The sequence below is a fragment of the Dermacentor andersoni genome, chromosome 6, assembly GCF_023375885.2.
Source record: "Dermacentor andersoni chromosome 6, qqDerAnde1_hic_scaffold, whole genome shotgun sequence".
In the NCBI taxonomy this organism is placed as follows: Eukaryota; Metazoa; Arthropoda; class Arachnida; order Ixodida; family Ixodidae; genus Dermacentor; species Dermacentor andersoni.
In genome coordinates, this window is record NC_092819.1 from 122,587,215 (window position 1) to 122,609,622 (window position 22,408).

Here is a 22,408-nt window from a genome sequence, read left to right on the forward strand (position 1 = left end):
CGGATTATTGGCCCAGGAACCGTAGGCGCCGGGTCCGAGTGGTGCAGCAAGCGCTGGAGCAGATGCAGCAGGATGCGGGAGGATTGAGCCGCTCCACAGCACAGTCTCCGGGGGCCGGCTGGTCGTCGAGCAAAAGTTCGTTGTGCAGCTGCGCCATTGTAAAGCAGACGGCCAATCGACCATCAACGTCACAAAAAAGACGGTTCCATCCGCTTCTGTGTTGGTTTTCGACGGTTGAAGAAGATCACGCTGAAGGACGTCTACTCCTTACCACGCATCGATGATGCTCTGGACTGTTTGCAGGGAGCCGAGTTCTTTTCTTCGCTCCATTTGCGATCAGGCTATTGGCAGGTTCCGATGGCAGAGGCCAATCACCCAAAAACTGCCTTTATTACACCAGACGGCTTGTATGAATTCACCGTCATGCCTTTAGGACTTCGTAACGCACCTGCTCCGCCTCCAGCACGTACTCACTTGCTTGACCAACGCCGGGTTGCAACTTAACCTGAAGAAGTGTCGATTTGCTGTTCGTCATCTCACAATATTAGGCCATTCGCCCAGATCCCGAGAAACTACGTGCTGTTACTGCGTTCCCAAAACGTACCACTATGAAAGAGCTACGCAGTTTTATCGGCCTCTGCTCTTACTTCCGGTGATTCGTTCGAAATTTTGGGTCAATTATATCGCCTCTCACGCAGCTCCTTGGCGGCGCTAGAGATCTCTCATCATGGTCTCCGGCGTGTGACGACGCCTTCAAAACCTTGCGCCGCCTTCTCAGGAAGCCACCCATTCTTCGCCATTTTGACCCTCAAGCGCCAACCGAAATCCATACTGATGCAAGCGGTGTAGGACTTGGCGCTGTGTTGGCACAGCGTCAACCTGGCCACACAGAACACGTCGTCGCATACGCGAGTCGCACGTTAGCCAAGGCGGAGACGAATTACAGCGTTACAGAAAAAGAGTGTTTGGCCATTGTGTGGGCGCTTGGCAGGTTTCGCCCATATTTATACGGCCGATCGTTTGACGTCATGACCGACCACCACGCACTATGTTGGCTGTCGACGCTCAAAGATCCATCGGGCCGCCTTGCCCGCTGGGCATTGCGAATCCAAGAATATGACATCCGCGTGGTTTACCGTTCCGGGCGAAAACACTCCTATGCTGACGCGCTATCCCGATCGCCGCTTCTCCCGAAGGCCAGTGAGGACTCCGCCTGCGAATGTAAATTATCCTCTCTTGACGTTGACACTATCCCTGCTGCACAGCGTAATGATCCCTGGACTGCATCTCTGCTAGACCTTCAATCGGATACGTCGAAAGTTCCGGCGTCTCGTACGCTTCGGCGCCAAGTTCCTCATTTTGCGATTCGCGACCAGCTACTGTATCGACGCAACTATGCCCCAGAGGGACGCACCTGGTTACTCGTCATTCCGAGAATCTTGCGATCAGAGCTGTCCTCCTCGTTCCACGTCGACCCTCAGTGTGGCCACGCGGGAGTCTTCAAGACCTACTAAACACTTCGACACCGCTATTACTGGCGGGGAATGTACAATTTCGTTCGAAAATTCGTCCGCTCTTGTCATGAGTGCCAACGCCGCAAAACGCCACCGCGCAACTCCACCGGTGAACTCCAGCCTTTACAATGCCCATCCCGACCCTTTGATTGCGTGGGCATAGATCTCTACGGGCCACTTCCGTTGACTCCTACCGGCAACAGGTGGATAATCGTTGCGGTAGACCACTTAACCCGTTATGCGGAGACTGCTGCTCTACCAAATGCTACAGCGCAGGAGGTTGCCAATTTCATACTTCGTCGGTTTCTCCTTCTTCACGGAGGTCGACGTGAACTTTTAAGCGACAGAGGCCGCGCCTTCTTATCTGAAGTCATCAAACCACTGCTTGCTGAATGCGCCATTGTTCATCGTAAATGCACTGCTTATCACCCACAGACTAACGGTACCACGGAACGCTTCAATCGAACTTTTGGTGTCATTCTCGCTATGTATGTCTCACCTGATCACTCTAATTGGGACCTAGTTCTTCCGTTTGTCACCTACGCCTACAACACCGCGACTCAGGCCACTACCGGATTCTCACCCTTTTACCTTGTTTACGGCTGTCATCCTTCGCACACAATTGACACCACTCTACCCTACCGGCCTGGCCCATCTGAATGCTTGCCGATCTCGGAAGCCGCCAGACACGCCGAGGAATGTCGCCAGCTGGCCCGCCGATTCACCTCGGACGACCAGAACCGTTAAAAAGCCGTTCACGATGCCCAGAACTCGGCTCCCACTTTTCTCCCGGGCGCTCTCGTTTGGTTGTTAGTGCCACACCGCACGCCTGGGCTCGCTTCAAGACTCCTTCCGAAGTATGACGGGCCATACCGCGTTCTCGAGAGAACATCACCCGTCAATTACCTGGTTGAGCCGCTAACGCCGCCGTCCGACATGCGACGTCGTAATCGCGAAGTCGCTCACGTTCAGCGTCTCAAGCCGTATCACCATTCTACCATCCTTCCAGAAAACTAAGTCGCTAGGATGGCTCCTTTATTTCCGCGGAGCCACTGTAAAGAAGATGACGTACGTGCGCACAGAGTCAGCAGCATCGGCAGCATCAAGCGCGCAGCAGAGGCTCGAGCTCGGGGACTGCTCCGTGCATCCCAGGACCGGCGGTCGCTACGAACCCCAATAAATCTCCTTTATAACATGTACATATATATATATATATATATATATATATATATATATATATATATATATATATATATATATATATATATGAGTGATAAATACCTAGACATTAATATTGTCACCGTCCAACGTAATGTCATGCAAGCTTATGAAGAGTAAAATTCCTTCAAATCACACATTGCATTTGAAGAAAAGAAAGCTACACGTCACTGGCTAAAGAGCGTGACAACGTTATAAACCAGCGGACATAGTTGATGACGTGGTAATCATGAGAAAAACGTATTATATGACCGAAAACCAAAGACAAATGAATGATCAGATTTTTTGTAAGGCCCCAGGGTGTGACGTTACCATAACTTTGAAAGAAATTGTCGAAAATACCAGAAAAGTTCTCGTAAAAGCTAACTGTTTCCTCTTATAAAATATTCAGCAACTTAGGGCAATATACACTGCTGCGGAAGTGTTGAGAGTTCACATTAGACACGTTGCCCATGCCCGTTCCCTCCATCTGGCAACAATACCGTCAGAATGGCCGCAGGCATCATTTTGTTCTACAATTTCGAATTATTACACCTGCTTTTCAACAGACATCACCCCCAGAACTAAGCCACCGATTCCTCCATGGTGTTTGGCTCGACCTACAGTGCACCTCACCGTACCAGGAATCCGGAAAAAATCTAAGCTGTCATCACCTGCTCTTAAACAACTAACTCTGGTCCTTTTGCACGAGAGGTACGGTGACCACGTACATATATATACTGATGGACTGGCAAGTCACCAGTGTTCCTCTGGAGCGGTGGTTTTCCCAGCGAAAGCCACCACCATCAGTTTCAAGACATGTCATCCAACGACAACGATGGGTGCGGAACTTTCAGTTCCTAACGCTGCACTTCATCTCGTCAGCCAAGAACAACCTCGAAGATGGTATATATTCTGTGACACGAAGGCAGCACTGCAGTCTGTTTCAGCCCTGCGACGTGGACCGCACGAACAGCTTGTATTCGAGATTAGAGAACTAATCCATACCTTGACTGAGAAAGGACACCACGTGACATTTCAGTGGCTTCCAAGTCACTGCGGCGTCACAGGGAAAGAACACGCCAATAACACTGCTCGGTCGACTCTTCAAGGCGACGAAGAAGAGCCGGTACCATTATCAAGGACAGATGCCGCTAGAAAGCTTCTAATGCTCAGCCGTGATACCACGTTCTCCTCGTGGAATGCAGGAAGTTTTCAAACCAACCGGCTGCACAACCTAGACTCTTCTCTACGCCTTTGCATTCCAGTTGGACTCTGCCTGCTTTGTCGAATATGGCTAGGGGTGGCGTTCACCAAGTCTTTTGCTTTCGAATCGGATGAGCTGACGACGCCTTGTGTGATGACTGTGGTGACGAGGAGACTCTACAACACCTTCTCTGTGACTGTTCTCGCTATAATTTACTGAGACAATCACTCGCAAACGCGATAGCGCGCTTTGACCGAAGGCCTCTATCAGAGGAACTTATTTTAAAATGCCGTCATCACAAGCCATCGCAGCAGAGGGCGACGAGGACACTGTTGCAGTTTTTAAGGGCAACAGAATTGGACAAGCGGCTGTAACTGTAACATGAACAGATGGTTTATAGTGCTGCAAGTGCTACTGTGCTGTGCGGTGACAGTATGCGGTGACAGTGACCGACTGTGATTGTACGTATGTGCTGCTTTCTTTCTCTATCTTTACTTTGTTATCACTTTACCTCCCCCCCTCCCCTCTTTCCCCAGTGTAGGGTAGCAAACCGGATCTTCCCCTCTGGTTAACCTCCCTGCCTTTCCCCTTTCCTCTCTCTCTCTCTTTCTCTAGGGCGCTATAACGTAAAACTTTTCCAAACTTTTCTATTCCAATTCTGCAATCAGCCCTCCGCGATTGGTGAAAAACTTTTTTAGACCACCACCACTTCACCTGTCTGTCAAGCGACGTCACGAGAACCGCGATAGCTCCCCATCTGATATGACGTGTACACACTGATTATGCATGATCTGACCGAACAAAAGAAAAATAGTTATTTTGCATTCGACGCCTTTTCGCCGTTTGCCCTCGGCTATTGGTAAAGCGTTTTCAGGCTGCGACAACTTCACCTACCTATCACGCGACGTCACAAAACCACACAAACTAACCGCGTCAAAGTGACGTCTACGCGTTAAAGAGCAGTAATATGCCGAACAAAGCTGAATGAATTTTCTTCTGAATAGCCGTAGATTGCCCCGTTTCGAAAGGAATAAAAGATGGCTGCCACCGATAGCTTAAGCACTGGCTACTCGCAGCTCCCGGAGAGCATGGGTTTATTTGCGTGTCATAAAGCTTTTGGCGTGGCCGTGTAACGTTTCCGAACAGCTTCGGTGCATTTAAAACTTCGTTCTGCCAACTCTTCTTTGCTGAGGATCTGTGTTTGCGTCATTCTTAAGGTTTCGTTGCACGTCGCCGCGCCAGCGCAAGCTAAGTAAGGGAAAGCGGACAAATCACAGACGCCGGAACCACCCTCTTCATTCGGTTATCGATTTTTAGTGCAGTGGCTCGGCTACATCGAATGCCTCTCTATTTGAGCGTGATCCTCGACTCTTGTAAGCCAATTAGATAAGACAAACAGCTCAGTGTAGGCAATGTTATTCTCATTTAGATGAAACAAAAGGGTCCTCCTGTAAACGAGGGGAGTGTTTGATTGTTGATTGGTGCGTTGAGACAAACCTGCGGGTGACCGCCCGATGCTTGCGTCGGCGGTTACGCAAATTTGACATCAGGAGATTGGAATAGAAACATTTTGGAATAGTTCTACCTTATAGGGACCTTAATTTCCATTAGAACAAGGGCAACCCTGGACTACAGTCAGTGAAGAAAACAGGCTCGCTTCAGGTAGAACTACTCTACAATAGATCACATCCGTGTCATCAATCACGTAATCGAGAAATCCGCAGAGTACAATCAGCCTCTTTACATAGTTTTCATAGATTACAAAACAGCACTAGATTCAGTAACATAAGAAGCCAACAAACACTGTCACCAAGGACAACATAGGGGAAATTACTTGTGCCTAATAAATGAAATAAAGAAACGATAAATAAATAGAAATTGAAGTGGATGAAAAAACAACTTGCCACAACTGGGAATAGAACCCACAACCTTCGCATTTGGCGTGCGATGCTCTACCAAATGTGCTACCGCGGCGCTGTTTCCCCACACACTGTCTGGGATATTTATGTGTCCTAGTAGAACCCTGGGAGTGTTGGCCAACGCCACCACTCACAGACCTTGGCGGCGCACGTGGAACGTCCTTTTTGCCGCAGGCGTCACGAGAACGTGATCTTCTTTGGGTGAAGTCAACTGGTCAATAAACCCACATATGCGACCTGAAGGCATCAATGCAGCCGTATTCGAGACCCTCGTTATGTAATAAACGAGAAGAAAGGAGGTTAACCAAGGGGCCCGATTTTTATTAGTCATATCATAAGAAGCCAACAAACACTGACACCAAGGACAACATAGGGGAAATTACTTGTGCTTAATAAATGAAATAAAGAAACAATAAATTAAGGGAAATTAAAGTGGATGAAAAAACAACTTGCCGCAGGTGGGAACCGAACCCACAACCTTCGCATTTCGCGTGCGATGCTTGACCACAGCGGCTGCACGCGATGGCCTGAAATGCCGCAGGCAACGCCCTGATGTCACGCCGGGAGGAATATTCGCTTTGCCTCTTGCCCACATTAGGTTAGCTTAGGTTTGACATAGATTTCAGTTAGGTTAGCTTACCGTAAAGCGCATTACGGTGGCAAGGCATATTGTCACAGCGGTTACACCGTGCGGATTATTGTCTTTGCGTCTCGGCCACGTTAGGTTAGGTCAACGTTAGGGTATGTTAACTCACGTTAACGCTAGGCATTGCGTAAAAGACATTGGGATGGCCCGGCCGACTCTCACAGCGTTTACACCGCGAAGATGGTTATAATTGCGTCCGCACCACTTTAGCTTAGGTTAGGTTAGGACACGTTGGGGTAAAAGACGTGAGGGTGGCGTAAAGAGCGGCTTTCCGGCCAGTCGGGTTTAATGCGATTGCTAAGGCGCTGTGGCTTCTATATTTTCGGTATATGAGGCCCAGCCTCTACTGCAGTACCTACTGCTTCCATGGAAATTGTCGAGGTGTTATTTGGAAGGTAGATCACCCTAAGGCATGAGAAAGTTATGATCCGGCGCGACTGACTTAGCACGAGCGCCGCAGAAGCGATGGAATCTGTCCGTCAGAGCGATCGCCAAATAGGGCGTCAGTGCCCGCTGCTTCGCTTGTTTCACCGCGCCGAGAGCCAGCGCCTGAGTGTAAACAAATTCAACCGCACTCAGCGATGCCGGCACGCCTATCGACATGTGCATACAACACACGCAAAGAAACTTCTCCGTAGCACCTATGCAGAATCAGATATTGAAGGAAGAAAAGCCCCCCCTTTTTCTCTCTCTCACCCTCTCTTACTCGCGCATGCACACAAACATCCGGCGCCCCCGGAAATGCCATGCCCCGCTGCAATTAGTAGCAATTGTAAAATCTCATCGCGTGCAAGTTCTACTGGCTGCCTAAAATAGAGAAAAACAACTGTGTCGGACGGCCCATTGTTTCGAGCGTTGGCACTGTTACGGAGTAACATTCGCGTTACGTTGATGTAATAATCAGCAGCATTCCATGTAATTATACTTCCTATCTTGAAGACACGAACCAGTTTTTTGTTGGACATCGTCAAGCTCCTGATACCCCTGTATTCCCCGCTTGTGAAATTAGACGTGGTTTCACTCTATCCAAACATCCTCCATTGTGATGACATTAAGGCTGTTGATCATGCATATTACAGATCGTCTAATGAAAAAAACCGTTGATTGGGATACACTGTCTCCATTATTGAAGTATAATTTTATAACTCAATAATTTCTAATTGGAACGTTCCCATTACCTTCAAATAAGCGGCACATCAATGGGCATTCGCATTGGACCTAATTATGCCAGAATGACTTTCTCAGCAAGTGCGAACTACAACCCCCCTGGGTATAAGCGGTTTATAGACGATATATTTCTGATTTGGCCTCATGGGACTCATGTAGGCCTCGACTCATGTCCACCGCTAGCACATCTTTTCCTTTTTCGTTTGAGTAATACCTTTATACGATTACCTTCTTGACGTAACAGCTTCTGTATCTGACAACAAACTTACCACAAAATAATAAATAAAAGCAGCGGACAGGCATCGATATGATCACTTTAAATATTCGCACGTAAACACTAGAATACCACTATACTATATAGTCTGGCGCTCAGCTTTAAGAAGCTGAAGACTGTGAAGGACATCGCGAAGCCTTCAGCCAGATCCAATACCCATGTCATGTAGTGGATTCTGCCGTTAAAAAAGGCGATGCGCTGAATCGAGAGGATTAGTTGCGCGCGAAAATGCAACGGTCCATTCAGACACAAAGTAACCTTGTTCTAATCAACTGAGCATTGGTCCGAAATGTTTCGTCAATCCTTAAAAAAAATCATTTCACCATACTAGCGTAGAGTGATCGACTTAGCGTTATCTTTCCAGAACCACCTCGGGTAGTCTTGTGACTGTGTACTCTTCAGCATGACATGTTAACGTCAACTTTAAGCATGATTCCAGAGACTGTGGGTTGCCGGCGCTGCAAAGAAACTTCGTGCAACGTTTGTGCCCACATGACGACATCATGTATTTGCCAAACGCACTGCCAACAACTGCCACGTAAAAATGTAAAAATTAAAGGTGATCTTATGTACCACACAAATAGCTGCATCTATTTGCTAGGATACTCCGTTTTCAAGTTACAGCATGCTTGACAAACTGATACACCGTTCATATACCGCTTTAACAACCACAAGTGTCATGCCGCTACTCTACGTAATCTACCGCTATTAGAACGCGGGCGTATTCTGAGCCACTCATTTCGTTACACAAATGCTACACTCCTTCAATTTGGGTTTCGTTCCCACCATGAAAGAGAGTTTTGAGAATCGCGTCTAATTCATTTATTTAAACTGTTAACTTCTGCCATCAATGAAAGTGCTAGAAAACGTCGCTTTTTTACCTGTTTACTTTGCTACGTCTTCCCAAGTGTGGTGGTTTCTTAATATTATTTTAGGTATACATATATGGCTATGTGTGTCTTACCAGCACTCACGTAAGGGGCAGAAATCTGGAGGCTTACGAAAATGGTTCTACTTACATTGAGGACGACGCAACGAGCTATGGAAAGAAGATTGATGGGTTTAACGTTAAGGGATAAGAAAAGAGCAGATCGGGTGAGGGAACAAACGCGAGTTAATAACATCTTAGTTGAAATCAAGGAAAAGAAATAGGCATGGGCAGGACATGCCTTAATGTCCCCAACCTTAATGAGGCGGCGCACGAGGCTGCGCGCGCGCTTGCAGACCTCGCGGCTTCACCCGACCACTCGGAGTACAAGGACGCCCCCACTATATACAATGATATCACGAAACACAAAACCCCACGCAAAACAGACTACACCATTACATGTTGGAGCTCTACGACAAGTCTTATTGCACCAATTGCAATACATCCCTTAACGTCTATCATTTACTCTGGCCGTGCTCGCAGCTCACATAAACCTCGAACAGGAGAAGTGCAAGTTTCAGGAAACAATCCGGAGCGAAGAACTAGCTCCCCAACTCTGGGCCGTCCAGCAGGTCCACGACGCCGCCAGAAAGCTCAACCTCCCGGTTCCGTCGTGGGAGGTGCCCACTCCATGAGAGCCCAAAGCTCTCGTGGCCTGCAGGACCTCGAATAAAGTTGATTTTCTTCCTTCCTATTGCAGTATTCTATGAATATCCTATTTAATCTGCATTGCAATTGAATCGGCACATCTTAGCCATTTTACTATACCGTTTTTTTTTTCGTAGTGCACGCTGTCCCAAAGCGCAAGCGACATTTATAAACAAGCGCACATTTGGTTTTACTGCACCATTTAATTACTGCCACACATTGCAAGAGGTGCTGCAGAATTAGAAAGCAAACGAAGACGCGCGTGAGTCCACGCGCGATGCCCGGTACCTGCTTTTACGGACGTCAAGGAATGAGCAGATGAAGACGCACGCATCCGCGCGAGTGGTTGAGTTTTTCCTGCGCTCAATCGAAGGTTGCAGACTCGGTCTGAACCCTTCAACTAAATGCCACCTGTTTTCCTAAAACGGGAATATATGTACACTTAGAAAACGTATAGAAGTGCTGCGAAAGCAGCGCATGTGGCATTGGCGAAATCCGGCAAACGCTTTCGCGTATCGCTACCGTCAACAGCGGCACGCAAAATGTTGACGTCAACGACAGCAGGAGGTCTCTGCAGGACACGTCTCTTTAGACCGACGCGTTTGTTTGCGAACCTCGGGGTTATATATATATATATATATATATATATATATATATATATATATATATATATATATATATATATATATATATATATATATATATATATATATGACTACGAGGTACGCTGAATAAGCACAGTATATTTGACTGACGTTTCGGCTGGTGGACCAGCCTTTCTCAAAGTCTGGTCCACCAGCCGAAACGTCAGTCGAATATATTGTGCTTATTCCCCCCCCCCCCCAACGTACGTCGTGCTCTTTTTCTTCATTTTTACTACCGCAGCCAGCGTGATTGCCTCCACCATATATATATATATATATACATATATATATATAGTCATATCATGAGAAGCCAACAAACACTGACACCAAGGACAACATAGGGGAAGTTACTTGTGTTTAATAAATGAAATAAGGAAACGATAAATTAATGGAAATTAAAGTAGATGAAAAAACAGCTTGCCGCAGGTGGGAACCGAACCCACAACCTTCGCATTTCGCGTGCGATGCTCTACCAATTGAGTACGCGAAATGCGAAGGTTGTGGGTTCGGTTCCCACCTGCGGCAAGCTGTTCTTTTATCCACTTTAATTTCGATTAATTTATCGTTTCCTTATTTCATTTATTAAACACAAGTAACTTCCCCTATGTTGTCCTTGGTGTCAGTGTTTGTTGGCTTCTCATGATATGACTAATAAAAATCGGGACCCTCGGTTAACCCCCTCTCTTCTCGTTTATTACATAACGAGGGTGTCGAATCCGGTAACACTGATGCCTTCAGGTAGCATGTGTGGGTTTATTGACCAGTTGCCTTCACCCAAAAAGATCACGTTCTCGTGACGCCTGCGGCAAGAAGGACGTTCCACGTCCGCCGCCAAGGTATGCGAGTGATAACGCTGGCTAACACTCCCAGGGTTCTACTAGGACACATAAATACCCAAGAAAGTGGATGGGGAAACAGCGCCGCGGTAGCTCAATTGGTAGAGCATCGCACACGAAATGCGAAGGTTGTGGGTTCGGTTCCCACCTGCGGCAAGCTGTTTATTCATCCACTTTAACTTCCATTAATTTATCGTTCCCTTATTTCATTTATTAAACACAAGTAACTTCCCCTATGTTGTCCTTGGTGTCAGTGTTTGTTGGCTTCTCATGATATGACTAATAGAAATCGGGACCCTCGGTTAACCCCCTCTCTTCTCGTTTATATATACATATATATATATATCATCACAGCAGCAATGCGCTCTGGGAACGCCGATGCTATTTGGAGAGTGTATGTCTTAGGTATAAAATCTTGGAGCGACTGATTTGGCACTCTCGCGGTTCTGCTGCAACCCAGCTTCATATAGCTTTCGATGTACGTAGTCCAGATACAAGATACAAGATTGGTTCTTCAAAGGTGTGCAGGCAATTATTGGCACGCTGAAAGGCACCAGGAGCCATGTGCAACACAAACAGTATGCGGCTAAATATGTAGATGCCTGAAGGAGTCCGGAAGACTGTCCTGCACATATCTTCTTCGCGGCGTTGATCTGCCAGTGTCACGCTTAAACCAAGCAATGAAAAAAACTTAGAATGGTGGACCGTATCAATGGCGTCATCAATTTCAAGTAGTGGGCATGCGTCGTGCATCGTACACTTGCTGAGCTGCTTGTAGTCGAAGCAAAATCTCAAAGAATCATATCTTTTTTTCGAAGAAGCACGGCAGGCGCAGCCCCCGGTCTTGAAGAAGGCTGAAAGATTCACGCATTAAGTATCAATGCGGGCAACGCGTTCTGTTCTCTCCCCTTTCCGCGTGCACATCAAAGGAAGGCGAGGCGCGACAAGTCCGTCCTACACGATGTTTAACCTTGGAAAATGATGAACACCGGTGCGTATACATACAGATGTATTGTTGCCAAACGTGATACGGCACCATTCACAAATGAATCCCGGTACGTAGAACAGACACGCATCTCATCGCACTCCAAGGGCGCACACTGGTTTACCGTACCCAAAGCGATCGGGCGTACGTCGACGTCTCACAGTGCAGTAATGATTGTGAGGTCACTCGAAAACCAAAAACGGTCACACACACCTACCACACAAAATTGGTTCCCCACAATATCCTTCTGAACTCCCCATCAGGTTGCTCAAGTGAAAGTTCACAGTTTTCGGGTTAAGGGCTACATGGACGATTCGGATTTCTTCCCCCGTCGAAGTCCTGGTGGGCAACATGATTACAGGACTACCACCAGGGCAGAGCCGAAGAAAAGGCGATACGGAAGCGCTTCGAACGCCGATAAAGATAGAGCAGTGCAAATATTGACGTGGACTACGCGTGTTACAACGAGCAGGTAATGGTTCAGCAAATATTAGGTAAATACTGAGTGAAATGGAATTATCACATTCAACACAACACAGTTACCAAAGACTGAGATTATCGGCAGAAAAAGTGGTCAGCCCATAAGAGAGATTGTAGAGGCAGTGGCCATACAATGCTCTAAGGATAGTCATCGCCTCAGCTCGCCGTAAGTTGCGGCTTCTCAGGAAGTACGTTGTTTCTTTCCATGTGATGGCCATCCATTGGGGGCCTCAGTAGTCTTCATCGTTTATCTTAGCATTTGTAGTGCACACTGTTAAAGGTCGCTCTCAGTTTTTATTGCTCTTTCTTTTCATTGCTGTTTGGATGCACACGTGTGTCTGAGCTATATAAGCTCAGCATTCGTTTCATTAAATCATCAGTTCTCAGTACCGCTTATTCTTGTCCTTTTCTTCGGCTCATGTGTTCCTTGCGGTAAGTTCGCAAGATCGTAAGTTTCATGTATTTCAACAGGATCAGGTTGACATGAGGTTTCAAACAAGGGCCTTCTTTGTTTAATTAATGTTATTATACCAAACGTCACGCGCAGAATTTTACGCCTTTGAAGCATAGCTGAATCACTACTTGGTTTAAATTTCGTAAGTTCAAGTATAATCTCTATAAGTGCGCTCCACAAACTGCAAGTTTTCTTTGCGAGTGCTCCACCGCCACGCCTAAACCTTCCCACACCTAAACCTAACGCGAATTAGCAGGTGCACGTATCACAGATTCATGATGGTGTGGTTGGGCGATGAACGCGCCCCGTAACTGGATTTTAGGAGAGCGGGCACTGTTCTCATCGGTGGCTTTGCACGCCAAGTCCACCGGCGGACCGTCAACGACGAACACGATCGAAACAGGCAAACAAGAAGTGTATAGCAAGCAACCACAAAATGCAGAGAGTTGCTTTCCTGAGATGGGTGTTCATGTTCAAGCCTGTAATTTTTTGAAAAGGTCTGAGCTGAATCTAAAAGGTTATAATGAAGCCCTTGCATGCAGCCCCGCGTGCACGCGAATTCAGGACTCTTGTCGTACGCAACAACTAAGCGCACAAGATGCGTTCACGGAGTGGTTATATAAACAAACTACACGTTGCGGAGAAATTGTGTTAAAACTTTCAAAGAAATGGCAGCGTGCCCGATGAACTGTGTCGCTTCTACTACGTTACGGCCCGCAGCAAGTTACTCAAGCCTCCACACATACTGTACTACGAAGAGACACGAATATTGCATCGCATAGTCGTGTGCAGGATGTTGGTCTGGATTTCTCCCTCCCAATTAGTTGAACCCACGTCTTCTTAATCCCTCGCGCTTACTGGGTGCTATCGCGAAGCGTTTTTTGCCTTCGCTGAACCTATTTCGACATCCGAAGCCGCAGCTGCTCATTGTAAATGAAAACACTGAGAAGTCGCACTTGCCACAAAGCTAAGTTCAGCGGGTTCACAAACAACAAACCTAACGGAGATGAAAGGGCAACGGCGCGAACATATGCTCGGCGCAATGCGGTCGACACTATTCAAGCACCAATCGCGACTGTAAACAAACGAAGCCAGCACGACGCCCCACGTTATGCCAATAGACCTGCTTCGACGCGTATACGGCCTGGGCGAGGATGCGCGAGGAGGAGGCGGCATTGTTCAAAGCGTACCGCTACTTTAATAAGTTTCAGGGGTTTTAGCGCAGCCATCAGTATGCACGCAACATTTCCTCAGCGCGTTCGGTCACGTGACAATTCGAGGCGTCGAGATGACGCCAGGAGGTCGGTTCAGCATTCCTTTCTCTTCCGCCCTCCATGGCTGTTGGCAACGGTGCTGCTAGTTTGGCGAAGGGAAACGCGCCTGCAGTAACGCGCCAGCTCTATCATGCAGGATTGCTATGTTAGCTCGGGGCTCCTGTAGAGATGGATGAGAATAGGGACTCCGTGTTGTTCAGCAATCACTGTGCTAACTCGGATGACGTTTGTTGCATTTAAAATAAAATGTAAGATCTACTTTCTACAAGGTATATTTCTAATTTTCGGGGTAGATCTTTTTCAGGAAAAAATCATCAGCCCTTCCAATCTGTGAAGAAGGATGAGCAGCGAAGCTGTTGTGTCTTTGGCCTCAATCAACGAATCTATGTATATATAGGTTTTATTATTATTATTATTATTATTATCATTATTATTATTATTATTATTATTATTATTATTAACGCTGTACTGTGTCAATCCTGCTTTATGGCTGAGTCGTCTTGCGCTGCCCCTTTAAAATGTTCTACCAGTACGAACTCGCCCAAATGTCAGTTATACCTACCACATCATCCAACATATTTCCGCACTGGACTATGAGGTCGTGCCCGACGGAAGTTCGAAATAATAGTGGCACCGCACGTCACCTAATTGTCCACGTGTTGCGGCTTAAGTCTTTCTACACCCGCTTACGAACTTGTTAACTTTGTTTCTTTGTTTACTACGGGTGCTTTCGCTTTTCCCTTTTGTGTTTGTTTGCAGCATGGGGCGATGTTTTTTAAGAAGGCGTGTTGACACATGCACTTGCTTATCTTTCTCCCGTGACCCCTTTTCATGGGATAACTAATGTTAAACGTTATCTCTCGACACCGGACGCACCTGTACGTATCGGAAGTTGCTTGAATTTTATAGATCGCTCTAACCGGTTGTCTGCTGTCACAGAGCCTTGTGCAATCTGACTGCATGCGCAACGCGAATTGTGTAGTATTTTCTGGAAAGCGCGCGAGCACCAGCGATTACACTGGAAGCTTCGTCGAGCCATGCGTAAAGCGGACGCGCTTGACCCGCAGATCAGATTTTCAAAGATCGCCAACTGCGTTCACCGCCATGGTTGTGTTTTTAATGTTACTTGCTTTTAGGGGCACACGTTCTACCTATAAATAGTTTCGTCATTCACAGTTTTGCTTCCAGGTTCTTGACCGTCACTACGACGTGACACTGTAAAGGCCCTTCGCGAAGGGTATTACATCAAAGGCAGTAGGGGCAGTACAAAATAAAATGTATTACAGCTCTGCAGACGCACAAAAGAGTAGGATGAAGCGCAAAACAAAGGCATTCTAACAGAGTGTAGCTAGAAGAAAGAGGGTGTGAAATTATAAAAATTCCAAAAAGAAGTATTTCTAAAAGCTCAATCATATGGTGAAAATATACACGCTGATATAGACTATGGTGGTAATACAAGCATTTAACAGTAACACACAACAAACGAAACATAAATACAAAGAAAACTCATTAGCATTGCGTACCACATAGTGAAATTTTACAGGCATAGTTTTAGTGGCAATATCACAGAGCAAAGCGGTTTCTATCAACGACGGTGCGGGGTATAGAAGAACTTGCATAATGTAACTGTGGCACGGTCCGCGCTCGATATTGAAATGGTGGTTCCCGGTGAGAAAAGACGGCAGACGTCACTGAAAGAAATCGTCATGAAGAGAAGCATGATGATAAAGTTTGAGAAACAGGCAAGGACGCGTTGATATGCGGCGAAAGGAAACAGTACTTCTAAATCGGCATGTGCGTTTATTGATAGAATACAAGTGTAACATGAATATTTGCAAAAGCTAAAGTGAGATGCGTGATTTTCAGCACATTCAATGTCGTTGACGATGTATGCCTAACCAAGATCCCATACTGCCGAGGCGTAGTCGACCTTCGGGAAGATCAGTGTATTCCAGGCAAGCACGAATATGTCAAAAGGAGCGCACTTTATGTTGCGTTTGGTGATACCAAGAGAGCGATTAGCAGCTGCATGGATGGAGTAAATCTGAAGTTTCCACGTTAAGTAGTAACACGCCTAGATAGTCGTAGGTTGGGACGTGTTCCACGCTACTACGTTCCAAATGAAACAGCCTGAATACTCCAGTGGCTCGCTTGGTAGAACACATAAATTTAGTATTAGTAAGATAGACGTGATTACGAGAAAGCGTTTGATTCAGTCGAAACCTCAGCAGTCATGGGGACATTACGGAATCAGGGTGTAGACGAGCCGTATGTGAAAATAGTGAAAAATATCTGTAGCGGCTCCACAGCCACCGTAGTCCTCCATAAAGAAAGCAACAAAATCCCAATAAAGAAAGGCGTCAGGCAAGGAGATACGATCTCTCCAATGCTGTTCACAGCGTGTTAACAGGAGGTATTCCGAGGCCTGGATTGGGAAGAATTGGGTATAAGAGTTAATGGAGAATACCTTATTAACTTGCGATTCACTGATGATATTGCCTTGTTTATTATAATCAGGGGACCAATTGCAATGTATGCTCACTGACCTGGAGAGGCAAAGCCGAAGGGTGGTTCTAAAAATTATTCTGCAGAAAACTAAAGTAATGTTTAACAGTCTCGGAAGAGAACAGGAGTTTACGATAGGTAGCGAGGCACTGGAAGTGGTAAGGGAATACATCTACTTGGGGCCGGTAGTGACCGTAGGTCATGATCATGAGTCTGAGATAATCACAAGAATAAGAATGGGCTGGGGTGGGTTTGGCAGGCATTCTAAAATAATGAACAACAGGTTGCCATTATCCCTCAACTAAAGCGTGTATAACAGTTGTGTCTTACCAGTACTCACGTACGTGGCAGAGGCCTGGAGGCTTACAAAAATGGTTCTACTTAAATTGAAGACGACGCAACGAGCTATGGAAAGAAGAATGATAGGTGTAACGTTAAGGGATAAGAAAAGAGCAGATTGGGTGAGGGAACAAACGCTAGTTAATGAAATCTTAGTTGAAATCAAGAAAAAGAAATGGGCATGGGCAGGACACGTAGTGAGGAGGGAAGATAACCGACGGTCATTAAGGGTTACGACTGGATTTCAAAGGAAGGGAAGCGCAGCAGGGGGCGGCAGAATGTTAGGTGGGCGGATGAGATGAAGAAGTTTGCAGAAACATCATGGCCGCAATTAGTACATGACCAGGGTAGTCGGAGAAGTATGGGAGAGGTCTTTGCCCTGTAGTGGGCATAACCAGGCTGATGATGATGAGGATGAAGATAGACGTGCAACAACCATGACTTACACAGTGCGTTAATTGCGTCTAACTCGTTTCGGAAAGTTACATGATGGTTTTCAAAATATACGTTACGATAACTACCCAATCGTCGGTGAAAGGTCTAATGCGGGACGAAACACAGTTAGCCAAGTCATTATTATAGAAAAGGAACAGTCGCGGTCCAAACAAGCTGCCCTGAGGCACTGCGGCCGTGAGGTGACTAAAGACTAAGCAAGAGCTGTTATCAGAGGTCTAGTGTAGCCTAGATGGAAAGGCATCAGTTATCCTTTCCAAAACATGGGGATGAGGACAGAGTCATGAAAGTTTATTCAGTAGTCTGCACATTCAGAACGGTTTTTGAAACTTCCTGCTTCCAACTTCTCGCTTATAGCTACAATGACAGGATGAGCCTGCGCACGCTTCCGTTGTCATTTGCAGCCGTCGTATTCACACCGATAGTACCTTCGTTCCTCCCTCTCCATTTTGTTTCATTCCTTAACTCATTCCCCTGTGTCGGTTAGCAAATCCGAGGGGGGTCTGGTTGACCTCCCTATGTTTGCTTCCTTCCTTTTGATCCTCCTCCTCCTTGCAGCCACAGTTGCGCGTTCCATCGAGCCGGTGCCCCCGGTGGCCGGTGGTTCGATTCCGCATCCACACAAGCAATTCTTATTGTCGAGCGGCTTGCGTTTTTAGTACAGCGACACCGACGCCGACACGAGTGAGGCAATACGAGCTTCGCTCGAAAAAGATGGAGTGGCAGCCGCTGTAGCTTCATAGCAGCACAGGTGAAGCCAGTGTTTGCCTACACGTCTACTCTGAAAGAGGGCCACGACAGCTCAAACTTTTCACAGCTAACGTCCTTTTCGTTAGGTTTTACAAATGCTAGGAGTATTTGAAAATAAAATCTCGAAGTAATTCCCTAAAGTGTTACCTTTCAGAGAGAGAAAAGCAAGGACAGGAAAGGCAGGGAGGTCAACCAGAAGAGCACCGGGTTTGCTACCCTACAATGGGGGTGGGGGAAAGGGGAATAGAAGGAGGAAAGAAAAGAGAGAGTAAGCACTGAATGCGTGTGGGAGGGACACTATACAAAGGGACACTATATACGGTCTCTGAAGCAGGTGCACTTCAAGTATTGCACTAGTGCTCGAATAGCTTTTCGTGCCAGTGACGGGTGTGGCCACGGTCCGAGTTTCTTTGACTCAGTGAACGGTCTTGAGTCCAGCCGGTGCAAAGTCGCCGGCAGAGAAAGGCGTTGTACATCGTAGCGAGGGCAGCTACGCAATCGGTGCTCGATGCTTTCCTCGCACCCACAGGAGTCGCACACCGGGCCCTCGGCCATTCCCAAACAATAGGAGTATGCGTTCGTGAACGCCACTCCCAGCCACAAACGGCACAGCAAGGTTGCTTTGCCGCGTGAAAGGCTAGATATCAGTGGTAGCCGTAGCGTGGGGTCCAGTTTACGTAATCGGCAATTGAAGGCACTTGAAATCCAGAGATCTTGTGACTTTTTGCGTGCACGTAGACGAAGTTCCCTGGCAGCGTACGACCTCGCCAAAGATGTTGGAGTTACCTTTGGCTGCGTATTGATATAATGATGTGCTATAAAATTAAAAAAAAATAAACGTTTAAGCTTCTTTCTGAAGCCAACAATAGAGCGAAAGACATCCAACGATATCTGTGCGGCTAAACTACGCAATCTAGATAGCACGGAGTTGGACGAAAGCACTTCCTATATTACCCGCTATTTGCTAAAGTTACTTCGTGTTATGGTAAGGTGACGGTGGTTCGGCTTCACTTTTGAGACGGCATCCTACAGAAAGACATTCAACAAGAGCGGACGCTCCCATAGAGCCTTGCGGCCGAATTGGCTGTAGCGCCTCAAGCGGATGGATTAACATCTGGTTTCGGTTTCTGGTGCGCTCCGTTTGAACGCTAGGTGACACGCGTTGCGCCGGCTGCGCTAATCGCCGCGGCATTTTCTTATGTTTTTGTTTCCTTTTCTGATTCTGCAGCTCAACCACGGGCGGTCTTTGTACGGAATCGTTTAATTTAGCGCAAATGATTGCGAACAATTTTCACAAGCCTACATCGAAACTGCGCAACGTGCGGTTTCATAACGCAGTCGCAAACCGCCTTGTCAGTGAGGAAATCTTTATTTTTTTCTTTATATAAATGCTCTTTCCGGTGTTTTTGTGCTTTCATGCAACGCTGTGGCAACAGGTAAACAGCAGTAGTTCGCGTGCGATGCTCCACCGGATGGCATCAGCTGAAAAAATTACAAGCATGTGTCGTATTGTTGCTTAGAACTTTTAGAAATGCTGCCTGTAGAGGCGAAGCGGGCCACAGTCGTGAATGGGCTGCATTACAAACAAAACCAATTCGCATCTACATACACATAGCGTAGAAAATACCCGACTCATCCCAAACAATACCAAACAATGTGAAAACATCTGATTTACAAGCATTCCCTATTCCCAGTCATTATTTCCTATACTTTAAGCGCATGAATACACGGGTGACGGCGTGTTTCCAAAACAACTTGGCCTCAGCTGACGTGATGGCGAGCTACATACACGGAAGTGGCCCCAACACGGGCTCTCAGCCAGACTGTGTTAGAAGCTGGCACAATTCCTTCTACTCGCACTCAAGAAAAATGTGTGGGTACTAAGCCTGTTTCCAGTCATTCAGAACACTGAATTTTCAAGTCTGGTTTTTGGGCCCCTCGGCGTTGTCTTTTGCGGGTCTAACGGCGCAAGCAACACACTCCGGCGCTATAATTCCTTGCAATCTCTCGACGTGTTTTCGCAAGTGTCGGTACCGAAAGGAGGTATATGCTGTTGCGGGGCCACAAAAAGTGGCACAAACTTGTCCGACTGCGATTCAGTACATGCCAAACTTAATTTCACACCACCACCAAGCTGCTTCTCGCTAACTGCATCACAATGCAAGGCGCGGTGAGCGTACGTCAAGAGTACGTCAAAAAGTAAGTAACGAAATTACCATAATGTTGGAGGTCAGAAAATACGTCACTAACTTGTCCCAGCACGATTCAGTACACGCGAAGCTAATTGCGTCAAATGGATGGATGGATGGATGCAAAACTTTAATAAGGTCCTGAGGTACGCGACTCAGCGCGCTGCGGGCCGCTCCCACGTTGGGACAGTCAGGCCTTGCCCGACCGCCGCATCGTGGGCCAAATGGCCCAGCTGCGTCAAATTGCCCAGCTGCTTCTCGCTAACTGCGTCGCAATGCCGGGCGCGGTCATTGTGCTTCAATGGTACCCGCAAAAACAGCAAATTTAATCACTATAATCTTGAGGGTCAGAGAAAGCGCCGACACTTGTCCCAGTAAGATTCAGTACACGCAGAACTAACTGCGCCACAAACTCGGCTGCGGCGAGCATGCCCAAAAGCTACCGACAGAGTAAACATACAGGGCTCACAGAAAGCCTTTCAAACATCTCACAGTACCAGTCATTAACTCAAATTAACTACACCGGGACGGCCGAGCTGTTTTTCGTTAACTGTGCCACAGGTCTTGCTTCCATCCCGTAAAACCCTAAATTGATTGAAATGCGTCGCTGACTGTCAAACAAAATATTTCACTTTGTCAATAGTGCTGTCCGATCGTCCATTAGTCCAATAGTCCAGTGGCGCCATGCCAAAGTGCAGAAGGAACGCTAGAAAAAGTAGGAAACCCAGCAAACACGCTACATCCAAAAGAGACGGGTCGCCGAAGCAGCGAGCTTCACATGCGCAGCCGTCCTCGCAGGCTTCGGTGGTGTGACTGGCTCACGACGGATGCGTATGGCGCATCTGGCGTGCACTAGCTGATGGCTACGCAACGCAAGCACAATAAGTCGAGAAAAATAAGTTCACGGAAATATAGGTTCACTTATATGAAAAAATTACAGTTTTAGCGCCAAAGAATATAAAAAAAAGAAGACGTTGTCTGAGTTCATTCCACATTATTTTTATTTTTCGATGCTTACGTCAGCTAACTGATGCGATTAAATATAGCCGTCACGCGTTTCCTGTTGGCAGTTTTTGCCGAGTGTCCCCTCTTGTTCAATTTCTTTCTCTTTGGCGGCATCTGCACCCCAGGAAATATTTTTGAAACCTCTTTTTCTCCAACCAATCTGATTTGTCATTTAAAGTCGACATCGTCTCTCGATTAAGGGAAAGTTTCTTTACGGCGAAGATTTTTATGCCTAGGTTCGGGTGTATCTCGTTTCCGCGGGCATAGACCAACAATTTTTCATACGTCGGCCGATACTGAAGATAGTGTAATATCGGGCCGACCCTTCGAGGAGGTGAAGCAGGCGTTAAGCCCTCCCTATATTTGGGCCGATTCTGAATATAGTGCCTACTGGGCCGACCCGCGGCTGAAGTGCAGTTCGCCATTAGGGACCCACATTCACAGCTTCGCTGCCCATACTTCTTCACAGATTGGATGGGCACTGTTTTTTTTTTTTTAATGGAAAGCATTTCTTGTTGAACTTTGCCACTTTGACAGCACCTAGCCACCTACGTCATTTTGTATGGTCGTTTTGTTAACTGGGTATGTACCAAAATTCGCATAGTGTGACAAGAATGTAATGACGAACATAAATCATGAGTCATGATATGAACATCACGACAAGTGTGTCAAGTAGGTCATAAAACAGGCGCCTACGTCTTGGTTCCCTCATGATCACTTCTGTACCTTGGCATGTACGAAAATTGGCATAGTTTACAATTGTGTATGACGAGCATAAATCATTGGTCATAACGTGAATGTCTTGACATTCGTGTCATGTAGGTCATGAAACAGCCGCCTACGTCTTGCTGCTTTGACGGTCGTTTGATAGCTTTGTCGGCCGACGAGCGATGGGGACGGTCATCAAGTAGCACCTGCACGGACAACGGCCGATGGTCCAGCCGTCGCAATGCGATAGATAATGTTTGTCTTTCTGCACTTTTGTCTTTCTTCA